Below are 12,312 nucleotides of genomic sequence, written 5' to 3' on the forward strand. Positions count from 1 at the left end.
AAGTTTCTTTAGTTAAGAATTTGGTTTCATTTTAAATTGGAATAAAACTAAATTTGCCAGAATTTCTCATGAAATAGAACCCTCCCCCCAAGATTTCATTTTGGAAACACTTAAACATGGTGTCTCCAAAATGAAATATGTGATAGTGATGGGGACTTTAGATGCTCAGTATCTCTGAAAATCAGGACACAGGTGCTTCAAGCTAGGAACACAAAAATGGAAGCACCTCAGATTAACAGAGACTGTTGAAAATTTGAGTTTTAGTCTGTTTATGAAGGCATGAATCGACTGAGGGACAGGATTTGATTTGTGGTGGACAGGGAAATTTTGGGACTATTAAGCAGGCTGAGTGGGGAGAGATCTTTACTTGTGGTGGGCCAGGGAGTTCTTTTATGGATATTAACCCACTGGAAATAATGCATATATATGTGTAGTGCCTAGAGACCTCCATAGGCATTTATAACGTTAAACAAAATTAAACAGGAATAAATACAGGGGAAGATCACGGGCATCAAATAAATTTATGAACATAAAAAACACAATATGAGTCAACAGTGTGATGCTGTTGCAAAAAAAGCAAACATGATTCTGGGATGTATTAAACAGGTGTGTTGTGAGCAAGACACGAGAAGTCATTCTTCCACTCTACTCTGCTCTGGTTAGGCCTCAGCTGGAGTATTGTGTCCAGTTCTGGGCCCCGCATTTCAAGAAAGATGTGGAGAAATTGGAGAGGGTCCAGAGAAGAGCAACAAGAATGATTAAAGGTCTTAAGAACATGACCTATGAAGGAAGGCTGAAAGAACTGGGTTTGTTTAGTTTGGAAAAGAGAAAACTGAGAGGGGATATGATAGCAGTTTTCAAGTGTCTAAAATGGTGTCATAAGGAGGAAGGAGAAAATTTGTTCATCTTAGCCTCTAAGGATAGAACAAGAAGCAATGGAGCAAGGGAGGTCTAGGTTGGACATTAGGAAAAAGTTCCTAACTGTCAGGGTTAAACACTGGAATAAATTGCCTAGGGAGGTTGTGGAATCTCCATCTCTGGAGATATTTAAGAGTAGGTTAGATAAATGTCTATCAGGGATGGTCTAGACAGTATTTGGTCCTGCCATGCGACCAGGGGACTGGACTCAATGACCTCTCGAGGTCCCTTCCAGTCCTAGAATCTATGAATCTATGAATATCCTTGTGTAGGAATGTTAAAAAATAACCAATTGGAAAAGGAGATGGTAAAAACAACTAAAATGTACAGGTGAATAACCAGCATTGACAGTAAAGACTGAAGGACAATTAACTTTCTAGTTTAGTCTCATGCACATTTAGACTTGATAAGAGCAGTAAATTATGTCCATGTAGTAAGTTAATGGTTATTATTTTAAGCTTACAATGGCCCTACTTGCAAAGGGAAAAAAAAAAGGAGGTATTGGTTTTCTAGGAGGACCTTAATTGTTTTTCTCTTTGTTTTAGTTTGGTGTTGATTTGATTCCTTGAAAAACAGATAAAAACAGTTGAATTAAAACATAATTTGGATTGATTTTCAAAGCCAGCAGAGATTTAGTCATACAACTCCCCTTGAAATTAATAGAGGTTGTATGGCTAAACATCAGCTTTGAAAATCTCAACCTTAATTTTTTTATCAGTTTCTATAGCTCCCATCACAAGATATCTAGGACATTGTACACAACTTATTATAATAGTTAAAACTTACCTTTGTCTTATAGTCCAGCAGAGTCCTGCCATTCTTCCCCCTTTCCCCTGTTGTCTGCCAAACATAAGATAATGGGGAAAAGACAAAAACTGGAAAGAAGAAGCTAAAACATGGGAGGCCAATATGGTCCATGAAAAAATGACTTCATTAAAAAGACCTTGCACCAAGCCTTGACGAGAGCTGCAAAGTGACTCTGGCAGACATACTCAAGGATAGAGTTTCAGCCACAGGCTTAAGAAAGGTTCATATGGAGTTGAAGGTAAATGATGTATATGGGACCTGAGGGAGATTTAGTTCAATAGTGTGCCTAAGGCTGACCATCTCCGTAAGATGCCACTTGATATGGAATCCCCTTCTCATCCCCACTACATTAAAAACCACAGTAGTTCCATAAAAGCTGCTTTCCTTTTTGTTTTCTCCTGTCTGCCCTGAGATATCTTGTTCTATTTTCAGTTCTGCCACAGACTGTCCATGTGAGCCTGGTCAAACCACTTAACCCTCTGTGCCTCTCTTTCACCATGTGTAAAGTGGGGACAAATAACCCACTACCTATCTACCTCAAAGAGCTGCTGTGAAATTTAATTAGTTAATATTTTAAAAGAGCATCGATCTGGCAAGTCAAATGTACAAATACAGTTGGGCAGGCCGAAAAAGAATTTGCAGAGCAACTAGCAAAAGCCAAAAACTAGCAGCATTTTTGTCAAGTACATCAGAAAGAGGAAGCTTGCCAAGGTGCTGGAAGATCAAAGTGCGAAAGGAAGACAAGGCTATTGAGGAGAATCTAAACAAATGCTTTGCATTGGTCTTTGCTATAGAGGATGTGAGAGTAATTTCCACACCTGAGCTATTGTAAAGAATCTGGCACCCGCCACTTTTGGAAGACAGGATGCTGGGCTACATAGACCATTGTTCTGACCCAGTATGGCCGTTCTTATGTTCTTATTCATACTGTGCATATTAAACCTGAAAGCTTTCTTAGCCCCAGAGAGCATACAACCTAAGGGTTTGATTCTGCAAGTTCTGCAGTGTGTGATGTGTGGAATGTCATCCTTACTCACCTATTTCAATGGGACTTGATGGTGTTTCACACCCCAGATGAATGTTCTACATCCTGCAGGATCAAGACAAGATGCTCCAATCCTATATGCTTGTTTGCATGAGTTTAAAGATTAGCATATGAGCAGTCTTATTGAAGCCAACAGGACCACTCATATTAAATAAGTTAAGCACATGTATAAGCATTTGCAGGATCGGACCCTAAACAAACAAGCAATACAAAAAGGGGTGAAGAAGATTGATGCAATGGAAATATGTGTACTTTTAAAACATACATTTATATACTTTTGCCTTAAATAAATACACATCAACTCTACCTCAGTGTCTGAGTTATTACCATCCACAGTGATCCATAATTTTCCACAATACATGTCCCTCTCCCTCATTTTTGACATGCTACTTGTAAGACAGTCATTTGAAGGAATGTTTCACACATTCACTCAGCAAGGAATTCCAGGTGTGGCTACCAACAAAAGGTTCAGAAATGCTGAGTTTTCTGGGGGGAAAGTTATTTTCAAATCCAATTCACAGACTATATGTGCTGTGAGATTCCTCTCACCCTGTGAATTTTCAGAGTGCTGTGCTTGGCAAAACTAGTGCAGCTTCCCTATAAGAACATTTCTACAGCTCTGTGGAAATCATATTGAAGCAAACATTCCTTTAGTTCCACTGTCATATCTCTCCAGTACCCAGCCTGTTTGCCTCTTCACAGTACTAGTAATAATCCCAAATGTCCATTAGATCAAAGTTCATACTGTGATGATAAGAGGAAAATGTATGTAACTTAATATTTTTGGTTAAATCATATTTTTGCCCATGCTAATGGTTGTCTCTACTTACTAACTACATTCATTTCAAGTGGAAAGCACTGTTTTATTTTATGTTTAACTTGTAGTTAGCCTTGAAATCAAATAGCAACTGAGACAGTTTGTAATGGAAACAGCTACGAATCCTGACAAATATTAAAGCACTGGAACTTTAAAAAAAATCTGTAAGAGATTCTGTTGAGCTTATAGCTACTATATATAACATCCACAAGCAAACAAAGAAAAAATCCCTCTTGACTAGCAGCTGTGCACAATACCTGCTGTGCTGCATTAATATAGACCAACAAAAATAGTAATTTAGAAGGACTTTGGGGCTCCTGTTTCTTGTGATCTCTAGCATTACTGTAAACGTAACAGCTTTACATAGCCAACTTTCCTTCTTTCATAACTGTTATTACAATTTAAAAATAATAATCCTCAAAAGATATTTTATTGAATCATTATTTATAAAACATATAGACTAAGGCACAATCTGCATGTAAATGCACAGCTAGTCCCCTGCACTTTCATGGAGCCCTGCTAACATCAAAGGATTTCTGCATTGGCCCACACACATGGGGTCTCTTGCAGAATCAGGGCCTACTATTGCTAGATTAGTGGTCACCAACCGGTCAATCCTGAAGACTCTCCCAGTCGATCACAGTCTGGCCGCGTGGTGCAGCGCGGCTGCTGCTAAGGCAGGCTCCCTGCCTGTCCCGGCCCCATACCACTCCCAGAACCAGCCTGTCAGGGTAATCCGCTGGTGGGCCACGAGACAGTTTTACATTTTCACGGCTGCCCGCAGCTACCAGTGGCCGGGGTTTGCCATTCCTGGTCAATTGGAGCTGTGGGAAGCGGCAGCCAGCACATCCCTGCAGCCCACACTGCTTCCCGCAGCTCCCATTGGCCGGAACAGTGAACTGTGGCCCCTGGTAGCTGCGGGTGGCTGTGCAAATGTAAACAAACAAGAAAGATATGCTAAAGTGGGTACTGATGCACAGGCAAATTGGCGAAATTATTGTGGCCCTTTCTGTAATACGGTAACCAGTGAGAGAGAATTGAGACTTTTGGAGTTTGCTAGCTATAACAATCTGGTTCTTGCAAACAAATTAGGAGCACATAAAGCATCCAGACGATCAAAATGGCATGCACCTAATGGTATACATCACAGCCAGATCGACTACATCATGGTGCAAAACTGATTTTGTTCTGGGATTAACAGATCTAAAACAAGGAGCTTTCCTGGTGCTGATATTGGAAGTGATCATGATCTTGTGATATTAAATTTTTGGCCGCGGCTAAGGAAAATCATCAGCCCAGCGTTCACCAGAACCAAGTTTGACTTGGAAAGACTCAGAGACCGAAACATTGCAGAGTCATTCCAAACAATGATTGGCGGAAAATTTGCCCTGCTGCTTGCTCTAGAGGAAGACTAGAAACAATGACCAACAATTTCAATGCTCTAATGAAGGAGGCAGCAAAGGACAAACTTGGGAAACATCGTAAGAAGACAAAACCATGGGTCACAAATGAAATACTACAAATGTGTGACATTAGAAGAGAACATAAGAGAGACAAGAACAGCACTGAGGGAGCTGATAAGTACAGAGCGATTAGCAGAAAGATCAAGAAAGGAATGAAGGTGCCCAAGGAGATATGGATTGAAAAACAATGCTCTAAAATTGAAGAGTATATCACTAATAAAAATAGCAAATGAACCTTCCAGATTGTAAAAGATCTGATGAAGGAAAGAGGGACCAAAGCTAACACAATTCAAGACAAAGAAGGGAACAGTCTTACAGAAGAAAGGGACATCATCAATAGGTGGACAAACTACTGCTCTGATCTATACAACCACCAGACAAATGGAGATCCTAGTGTCTTAGACAGCCCAGATTCAACAGAGGAGGATGACTTTGAGACAACTGTGAAATGGAAAGACTACAGATATTGACAACATCCCAGCTGAATTGATGAAATTTGGAGGACAAAGAGTAATAGATGTACTCACCAAGATCTGCAACAAGATCTGGCAGAACGATGAGTGGCCCTCCACACGGACACAGTCACTAATCATAACTCTGCCAAAGAAAGGCAACCTGCAATTGTGTGAAAATTACCAGATCATAAGCTTAGTTAGCCATCCCAGCAAAGTGATGTTGAAAGTCATATTGAACAGATTGAAGCCACAAGCAGACAATATCATCGCTGAAGAACAGGCTGGCTTTCATGCTGGAAGAAGTACCACAGAACAGATTTTCAACCTTCATGTTCTATGTGAGAAGTTCTTACAACACCAGCAGGACATTTACCACGTCTTTGTTGACTTCAAGAAGACATTTGACAGAGTATGGTACGAAGCTATCTGGGCAACCATGAAGAAGTACAATGTTGGTCGTAAGCTTATTCTTACCATTAAACAACTGTAAGCCAAGGCCAGCAGTGCAGTTCTCGTCAATGGCACAATAGGAGAGTGGTTTCGCACCACTGTTGGAGTCCAGCAAGGCTGCCTTCTTTCGCCCACCCTGTTCAACCTCTAATTGGAGTGCATAATGACTGATACCCGAGAAGATCACAAACGCACAGTCAGCATTGTGGGGGCGAACAATCTCAAATCTTAGGTTCGCTGATGACATTGATGGCCTGGAAATGATTGGATGAAACCTCCACAAAATATGGCATGGAAATCTGTGCAGAGAAAACTAATCTGGTGACAAACAAATGTGATGGGATCAGCTCACATATCACTGTCAGTAGACAAGAGCTGGAGACAGTGAAACAGTTCAAGTATTTGGGAGCAATCATCACTGATGAAGGAATCAAGGCAGAAATTCGGGCAAGAATTGCACAAACAGCAGTAGCAGTGGCAAAGCTAAATCCAATTTGGCGGAATAAGAACATCTCCCTGGAATCCAAACTGAAACTGCTGCATGCATTGGTCATCACCATTTTTCTGTATGTGTGCGAGACAAGGACCCTTACGGCAAAACTTGAATGGAAAACAGAGGTGGTAGAGATGAGATACTTCTGTAAAATCCTGGGCATCTCTTATTTCAACCATGTTACTAATGAAGAGGTCCGCAACATCATCACCCAATGCGCTGGGTCATATGAAGAGCTCCTGATGACCATGAAGAAGCGCAAGCTGAAGTGGTACCTCTGGCACCTCTTAACAGAGTATTATGCCATTTATATTTTTGAATATTAATCATTAATGTAATAATCCTATTTTCTGTGATACCTTAATATACTCTACTGTATATTAATTTTTATAAATACTATAGCCCATGAGGTTCACTTTCATGGTATGCCTGAATTCCAAGTGAAATGAATTTTTTTTGCTTTAAAATTATGATTTTTTAAAACTCTGTAAGATTAAAATAAAAAAAAATAACCTACCAACAATAATGTATACCACTGTGAACAGTAAATTAAACATGAGTTTGCAGTATAACGTAGCAGCAAAAAAGACAATGCAATTTTTCAGCTGCATGCTGTACACAGTGGCATTGTGTTATGAACCAAAGGGTTAATATTTTCTCTCTATATAGCTATGGTGTAACTGCAACTTGAATAATGGGCTAGATCCTCTGCTGATGTAAATTGGTGCAGCTCCATTGACTTTCATGGAGCTATACCAATTTACACCAACTGAGGATAATGATCAAGAGTTGGAGGAACTGAATGATGCGGAAGTATTAAATAAGCTACATTTATATAGTTTGAAGTGAGAAAGGGTGTGGAGACGTGGTAACAGTTTACAAACATTTGAAAATTGTAAGCCCCAAAGATGGAGAGGAATTAATTGCGGTGTACAGAAATAGATTATGACAAGCAATGGAATGAAATTAAGAAGGGGAAAAATTAGGCTACATATAAAGAAAATCTTCCTGCCCAAGAGAAATGTATTAAGCTATGTAATAATATAGTCTCTCAATCAAGTATCATGGTGGAAGTCCCATTCCTTGGGACACTGAAAACTACTGTGTACTAGGTAAGAACCTAGAAAATGTATTAAGTGCACAATCCTGCACTGTCAAGGAAATGGACTGGATGATCCAATAGAGTTTTTCCATCTCTGACGTTTCCATCATCTATAATTCCATTAACAGATTAAAAAAGCCAAGATTTATAGCAAACCTTTTATAGCAAAAATTTATAGAAACATATCATGGTACATTTTCCCTTTCAGGGGGGCAATTTGTGCCTGCAACATTTGTGCTCACATTCTGCACCCTCACCTGAATTGTGAATACAAATCGGGGAGGTAGAGGTACAAGTACTAGATTTCACATTTATTTTGAGACTACAAAAATGTTGATGCATGTTTCCACAAAAAGTGAGGGTAAGCCTCAGTCTGGTAATATACCCCAGTGTTTGCAGCATAAATATCAACAGAACTAATCAAAACCTCTAGGGAATTGGATCAAATTGCTTTAAATTCATCCTCTCTATCGCTTAAGTAAAAAAATATGACTATGAAAGGCATCAAAGAATCCAATCCGAATCAGTAATTGTTCAGGATGTTATGACCTATGAACGTTAGCCTATGCACTTGCCTAGACAGTGGACTGGAGTTAATTATATTAATGAAATTATTTGATAAGGTCATTCCAATATTTCTTTTAAGAATTTCTACTCTGCAGAAACTTTCAGAATTTTGACCTTTCATCTCAATTTGGGATGAAAACCAATTTCAAAATGTCAGAATTTCTTATGGGACAGAAGTCCTGTTTTCTGCTCAACTCACAATAACACCTAATCCACTCTAAAAATGTTATTGTATTTGAACATATTTGTGAAGAATGGAGTTTGATGACACATTGCTGAGTCTGACTAGATCAGAACAAATCATATTATGTATCATATCAGCTATCTGTGAGTAAACCTTTGTTCCACCAGAGTCTACACATGGTCAGCTGACACAGTGATGAACACAATTTGTCCTGGTCTACAGGAAATGCTAAGTTGAGGTCAGCATAATGTCATCTAAATTGGGTATTCTCAGCTGTGATCAAACATGGTAACATTCTGAAGTATGTTTCCCTCCAGTGTGATCTTGAGTGTTTTGGGAGCTCCTGTTTTAAGAGATGCCTCAACCTCAAAAGAGTGTATTATTTGCAAACCCTAGTGCAGAGATTCAAGACTATGCTAACTCTCCTTTCTAGTCAAAGAAAACCTTCTGGTTGTGTTTTTGTAACCCTTCTGCCAGGTGCAGCCGGCAGCAACCAGGGCTGGTTCAATATCTAGCGGTTCCTCTTCAACCATACAACACAGAACTGGCTCAAGCCCCCACCCAGTAACCTGGGAAAATTACACACCATCCCTGGGCACCTCTGAGAGGCAATGCTTCCCTATTCACAAGCACAGAGTCTGAGTGTAGAAAAGAAACTTTTAATGAAAAGAGGGAAGTCATCCGATATGAATTAAGGAAAATGTCACAAGCAGGACTCATAATCATAAAACTGTGAGCAGGACACCCACCCCAGAGTGCATGGGGCAGTGCCTTCTGCCTCATGTCCTTGAGATCTACAACCAACAGTTCCTTTTCTGTGCCCCTCTCTGCTCTATCAATATACCCTATTCATAGTGGTCATCCTTGCCAATAGCTCTGGCTGGCTGCCCTGCCCGCCACAGTTCCTCTCCGCCTGCAATTCCACCAGCTGCGGTTCCTCTCTGCTGGCCATCCCGCCAGCTGTGGTTCCTCTCTGCCAGCCATCCTGGCATCCACGGATCCTCTCCGCCGGCCATCCCGGCAGCCATGGTTCCACTCCACCGGCCATCCATGCTCATTCCACTCACTGCCTCACCAGCCTCTCATTTTGCTCAGTGTCTCGCCAGCTGCTCATTCGCTAGCTAACTGTCAGTCATCTTCTGCTGCCACCTGCGTCTCTGCTGTGACCCCTGCACATCAGTCTCTTAGTGATTTTCAGCTTTGCAGGCTGGCAGAAACATTGACCCACCACAAGTGATTTCAGCTCTCATTTCAGCACTTTAACATAACAAAAGGCTCATAATGAAGCCTATTTAACTATATCTTTGAACACTGGGGAGGAACAGGTTAACCCAGACCAGGGACCCTTAAGGGAAAGTCCACATCTCCTGGCTGGGACACCTGTCCCCACCTCTCTTACTTTTGCAGGGGTCTGGCATTTGAGCCCCTGGCTTAGCGAGTTCCTTTCAGCTGAGGGTGACCCCTCAATCAGGACAAGCTTAGCACAGTTCTGCTCCCTTTAGTCATACAATGAAGATAACAACATTGATAACAACAGTTCACTACCTCTGCATTCCATATTAAAGTGATTTGTAACCCAACACCAGCTAAAGCTGATCACTTGGAGCTACGCAACTGCTGTCTGCTAGATACCTACGCAGAGTAGGTGTGTTCATGTAAATACAGTTTGCTCCTGAAGTCTCTCCCCCTCCTGAACTAGCTGTCAGGGGAGAGTTCATTCAGACCCTGCTTACATCTTTAAAATGCCTCTACAAAAAACATGTGTAGTTTGGAATGTTTTCAGCCTTTTGTTTATTTCTCAAATAAGGCTGAAGCAGCCAATATTGAGACTGCAGAATTGTAATGAAAGATAAGGTCCAGAGAGGGATATGAAGATGGGAAATGAAGATTGGGTTAGGGAGGAAAGATAGAAGAACTAGACAGTGTGTCTCTTACAAGATGCAAGATAAAGTCAAAAACACCAATATGTAAGCAGAAGGATAGTAATCAGGAGAACGAGGAGTATGTTTACAATTAGGGACTGGTGAACCTCACAAGGTTCAGATGAATCCTTTGAACTCACAAAAGTCTTTTTCATAGTGTTTCAGCAATATTGATTCCATCTGTGATTTAGAAATTAAACATACACTGAATATTGCAGAACCTAACACAAAGTTCATTGCCAGTTGGGTTCTAAATATGAGCAAATGTTTCAGGGGGCTGTTATTTTTATATGAAATGATTTGCCCAATATTTTTATCTGAACCAAGAACAATTAAATGTAAAAACAACATTTAAATTATGTTAAGGGTGGTGCTAAAACCCACAAACGGGAAGAAATTTAAAGTTAATGCTAAACTTCTGTTCTCCAAGCACCCCGTTGTGCCAAATTATTGCAGGTGCCACTGGAAAAAATCGGATGAGGAGAAACATGTGCTGCAATACTTCGCACAACAGGGCACATTTAAGAGGAAGCTAAACCCTAACACTAAATTGCCTTGTCTTGAAGTTTATATTACACTCATTTATTAGAGTATAAAAAGAATGCAAGCCAATAAAAAAAACACACAGTACCAAAATGATTATTAGGCACATTATATTCAGTTGCTGTTTAATAGTGAAACAATTTTTAAACAGCATTTAGTTGCTTTCTCCAAGAGTGGGAAACCCTGAAGTGTAGAACAGATTTACAGATGAGTGTGCTGATAAATTCTGCTTGGTGTTGTGTAGGGGAGAGATCTCAGGATTCATGCATAAATGATATTAATAAAATTATTATAAACTGATGTTGTTATTAGGCTGGAGCTTGGGTTCTGAAGCTCAGAGATGAGGCGTGCTCTCCTGCTGAAAAAGAAAGCACTCCAGAACTCATCCTGTCCATCTCCACAAGCACAGCAACTGCAACAGCTAAGAACAGAAAAGACTCAGGAAGAAACCAACCCAAGGAAAACCTCCCCAAGAATTTACAATGGATAGATGAGACAAAGTTAAAGGTACAGCCAAGTGATAAGATTTAAAAATTCTTGTAACTACTTTACTGGGATACGGAAATGCTGTTGTAAGATACAATATTAAGTTTTCCCTATTCATTATCAAATAGTTAGACCATGTATTCCATGTAATAGTCATACTTGGCCTGTTTTAGGAAAAATGAATTCTTCTAACCGATTTACATATTTTCATTGATTTCGTAGGATTTAGTTTGATTACTTTGCCCATCTATAAACTGTCTGGTTAGTATTAATAATAAATAGACTGGCTTCACATGATCTTAAATAAAGAGTTTTAAATAAAGAGTTTAAATAAAGAGTTTGCACAAAGAGTTTTTAAGTATCAAATAAGATTTTAAATGGAATTCACACTAATTTTGGGAAACAATATACTTTTGTCTGAACTTACTATAATGAAGCAGAGTGGCCTCCCTCCAGTACGGAGGAGGTTAACTCCTCCTGGTGGGTTCAGCTAACCCTGCCCAGTCCTCCTCACAAGAAGTGTTGGGGCAGGACAGGAAGTATAAGAGTAGGGCCCTGCAGCTAAATTGTGGGTAGACCAGGGAAGGAGGCAGACATCTCTCCCAAAGAGCCGAGCACTTAGCAGAATCCATGACCATCTGCGGGAAAGAAAGGCAAGCCACTGCCCCAGGAGATGGAAGAGCCCAGGGAAGCACCTGAGGAAGGATCACCCAACCATGAGGCTGAAAGCCAGAGCTCAGCACTGATGGAATGACACCAGTAGGTACCATTAGGAAGCAGCCAGGTACTTTGGTCTGGTTGTGCTGCTGGGATGCGAGGCAGCAACTACACATTTTCCCTGTTGACCCTGTGGTGGGATTGTCCACCACTGCTAGGGAACTGGGATGAGAACTGATGGAGCAGGATTATCGCAGGTCCCCTTATCCACTAAATCCGGCCCTGTGTGTAGATTGGCAGTGTACGAAAGTTTAGGCCAGAAGGCTGGCAACTTAGACTGTTTAATTATTGTTTGCCTCAACCAGGAGTCTGAGGGCCATAGACTGTTCAATTGCTCTGCCCA

The 12,312-nt window shown here is 40.5% G+C and overlaps 1 long non-coding RNA gene across 2 annotated transcripts; it reads right to left on the reverse strand.

Moving 5' to 3' along the window:
• Window positions 1–1,414: 1,414 nt before the first annotated feature.
• LOC135981513 (uncharacterized) lies at window positions 1,415–6,321 on the reverse strand. 2 transcript variants are annotated; one of them, XR_010598565.1, is made up of 4 exons: window positions 5,578–6,321; window positions 2,763–2,961; window positions 1,705–1,758; window positions 1,415–1,482 (listed from the first exon to the last, which is right to left on the reverse strand). It is a non-coding gene; the product is annotated as an uncharacterized LOC135981513 (long non-coding RNA). The 2 variants fall into 2 exon arrangements; XR_010598564.1 differs by having other exon boundaries at window positions 1,705–2,961.
• Between the last annotated feature and the right edge of the window lie 5,991 nt (window positions 6,322–12,312).

Source organism: Chrysemys picta, chromosome 2 (assembly GCF_011386835.1).
Source record: "Chrysemys picta bellii isolate R12L10 chromosome 2, ASM1138683v2, whole genome shotgun sequence".
Taxonomy (NCBI): domain Eukaryota; kingdom Metazoa; phylum Chordata; order Testudines; family Emydidae; genus Chrysemys; species Chrysemys picta.